This window comes from Cryptomeria japonica, unplaced genomic scaffold, assembly GCF_030272615.1.
Source record: "Cryptomeria japonica unplaced genomic scaffold, Sugi_1.0 HiC_scaffold_76, whole genome shotgun sequence".
Classification (NCBI taxonomy): Eukaryota; Viridiplantae; Streptophyta; class Pinopsida; order Cupressales; family Cupressaceae; genus Cryptomeria; species Cryptomeria japonica.
In genome coordinates, this window is record NW_026728898.1 from 100,773 (window position 1) to 104,245 (window position 3,473).

Sequence of the window (3,473 nt, forward strand, 5' to 3'; positions counted from 1 at the left end):
CACACCCGGGGCAAACCGGGCTCCGACTTCGTGCAGGCCGCACCTTGGAGCACACTTCGGAGCGCTCCTTGGTGCGCACCATGGTGCCCACCAGGGCGCACCCGGGGCAAACCGGGCTCCGACTTTGTGCACGCCGCACCTTGGAGCACACATCGGAGCGCTCCCAGGTTCGCACCAGCGTTGCGCACCTTTGATGCGCTGCCTTCACTAATTTCCAGAAAAGGCAAAAAAAAACGATATTTTAAAATTTCCGTTCTGAAAGATAGTGAAAAAAACGGAACGCGGGTGCCATCTTGAGCCCTTCCTGGTGCGCAGCCCAGGCAAGTTGTGCGCACCAAGGTGCCCACCCTGGCGGAGGTGCGCGCCCGGGGCAAACCGGGCTCCGACTTCGTGCACTGCATGGTGCCCACCAAGGCGCGCAACCCAGCCAAGGTGCCCACCGCAGCGAAGGTGCACGCGAGGTGCGCACCCGAGGTGCACACCCGGGGCAAACCGGGCTCCGACTTCGTGCACGCCGCACCTTGGAGCACACTTCAGAGCGCTCCTTGGTACGCACCAGGGCGCGCAACCCAGCCAAGGTGCTCACCCCGGCGAAGGTGCACGCGAGGTGCGCACCCGGGGCAAACCGGGCTCGGACTTCGTGCACGCCGCACCTTGGAGCACACATCGGAGCGCTCCCGGGTTCGCACCAGCATTGCGCACCTTTGATGCGCTGCCTTCACTAATTTCCAGAAAAGGCAAAAAAAAGAAAAAAATGAGATTTTAAAATTTCCGTTTTGAAAGATAGTGAAAAAAACGGAACGCGGGTGCCATCTTGAGCCCGCCCTGGTGTGCAGCCCAGGCAAGTTGTGCGCACCAAGGCACCCACCCTGGCCAAGGTGGGTCACGGGGTGGGTCCTAGGGTGGGTAACGGGGTGGGTACTAAGGTGCGTGCCAAGGTGGGTCATAGGGTGGGTGCCAAGGTGGGCACCAGGGTGGGTGTGCACCAACCCTAGCCAGGGTAGGTCACGGGGTGGTTGTCGGGGTGGGCGTCAAGGAGCCAAGATGGGTGGCAAGTAGCCAAGTTGCGTGCCAAGGTGGGTGTCGGGGTGGGTGCCAAGGATCCAAGGTGGGTGCCAAGGAACCAAGGTGGGTGTCTGGGTGGGTGCCGAGGTGGGAGCCAGGGTGGGTCCCAAGGTGAGTGCAAAGGTGGGTGCCAGGGTCAAGGTGAGTGCCAATGTGGGTTCCAAGGTGCCAGGGTCAGGGTGAGTGCCAATGTGGGTTCAAAGGTGCTAAGTTGGGTGCGAGGTTGGGTGCGAGGGTGGGTGGGTGCCAAGGTGTGCTAGGTGGAAGCCCGGGTGGGTCGGCATCCCATGGGTGTCGAGTTGGGTGCCTGATGGGTGCTTCTTGTCAAGTTTTAGTCGCCGGGACTCATTTCGAGCCTTAGAGGTCGTTTCTTGTCCGGTTGCCCTGTCTTCGACCTGGGAACCCAATTTTGGTCCTCGGGTCCCATTTTTTTTTGTCTCGCATCCCACTTTTGGCCTGTGGCCTTTTCGGGGTCGATTCTCGTTTTGGGCATCAGAGCATGTTTCTTCTCCTAAAACCCAATATTTGTTTATTAAGTCTCGGAACACATTTTTGTTCTCGTGGACCCATCATGGGTCTTGGAACGCATTTGTGGTCCTTGGGTCCCATTTTGCATCCCGAAACTTGTGTTTTGGTGCTTGATCCCTATTTTGGGTGCCCACCTTGCACCAAGTGCGCACCCGGGGCAAACCGAGCGCCTTGGTGCACCGGGGCAAGATCGAGCGTGCACCCGAGGCGCCCCGAACATGCACCAAGGTGCACTCGGCCCACATGTGAGCGCAGGTCGTTGCGCCCGAGGTGGTGTGTGGGCACCGCGTTGCAGACGGGACACTGCACGCACACGACGCCCCCTCCAGGTGCACGCACGTAGGCCGGGCCGGGTGCACACCCGACGCCCTAGCAAGGTGCGCGCACCCGGGCAGGGCTCACACTTGGCGAACGGGGCGCACTTCGCGAGGGAGGGTGTGCACCTCGACGGGGGTGGGTGGCCGGGGTGGATTCGCACGTGGGTCGCGGTTTGCTAAGTACACACTGCGACAAGCTCATAACGGGTGCGATCATACCAGCGTTAGTGCACCGGATCCCATTAGAACTCCGCAGTTAAGCGCGCTTGGGCCGGAGTAGTACTGGGATGGGTGACCTCCCGGGAAGTCCCGGTGTTGCACCCTTTTTTAGTTTTTCGCCGGGCGTCGCAATGCTATTTGAATAAACCTTTTGCCCGTTTGCGTTCTCGTCGGGGCCGGGCCGGGCCGGGGTGCGCTGCCCGCACTACCGCGCGCGCGGGGGCGACACCGAGCGCGCACCCGAGGCGCCCCGAGCACACAGGCCACGGTGCAACCCGGGCGTTGTGCGCGCACCCCGGTGCGCCCGAGGTGCTGCGCGCGCACCCAGGTGAAATCGGTGTGCACCTCGGCCAGTGCGCGCTCGGTCGAGTCGCGCACGTTGGCCAAGGTGCACGGTGATGTTTCTTACTCTAAGGTTCCGCACCAGACGCCCGGGACAGGTGAGCGAAGCTGGGCGGGGCCGGGTGCGCGGCCGGGGCAGGTGCACGCAGCTGGAGAGAGCTTTGGAGCACACTTCGGAGCGCACCAATGATGCGCTCCATTCAAAAGTTTCCTGAAAAGGCAAAAAAAGTTGAGATTATAGAATTTCCCACTTGAGAGATTGTAAAAAAAAAAAATTTAAAATGAAGGAAACGCGGGTGCCAAGGTGTGCGCAGCCCAGCCAAGGTGTGCGCACCAAGGCGCCCACCCTGGCGAAGGTGCACGCAAGGTGCGCACCCGAGGCAAACCGGACAATTAACCCAACTTTCGACTTCGCGCGCACCTTGGAGCGCACTTCGGAGCGCTCCTTGGTGCGCACCAATCTTGGGCACCTCGGAGTGCACCATGGCGCCCACCAAGGTGCGCACCCGGGGCAAACCGAGCTCCGACTTCGTGCGCACCTTGGAGCGCACGAAAGGTGTGCACCATGGCGCCCACCAAGGTGCGCAGCCCAGCCAAGGCGTGCGCATCAAGGTGCGCACCCTGGCGAAGGTGCGCACCCGGGGCAAACCGAGCTCCGACTTCGTGCGCACCTTGGAGCGCACAAAAGGTGCGCAACCCAGCCAAGGTGTGCGCACCCCGGTCAAACCGAGCTCCGAATCGTGCGCACCAGAGGTGCACGCCATCGTGCGCACCTTGGAGCACACTTCGGAGCCCTCCTTGGTGCGCGCCGATGTTGCGCACCTCGGAGCGCACCCGGGGAAAACAATGCAATTAACCCGACTTTCGACTTCGTGGGCACCTCGGAGCGCTCTCGGGTTCGCACCTCGGAGCACACCGAGGTGCGCACCTTTGATGCGCTGCCTTCACCAATTTCCAGAAAAGGCAAGAAAACATTGAGAAGGTGTGCGCACCGAGGTGCCC

General features: G+C 61.6%; 1 non-coding gene across 1 annotated transcript; it reads left to right on the forward strand.

The window, feature by feature from the left end:
• Positions 1 to 2,115: 2,115 nt before the first annotated feature.
• On the forward strand, positions 2,116 to 2,234 carry LOC131864100 (5S ribosomal RNA). Its single transcript, XR_009362991.1, has one exon. It is a non-coding gene; the product is annotated as a 5S ribosomal RNA (ribosomal RNA).
• The last annotated feature ends 1,239 nt before the right edge of the window (positions 2,235 to 3,473 follow it).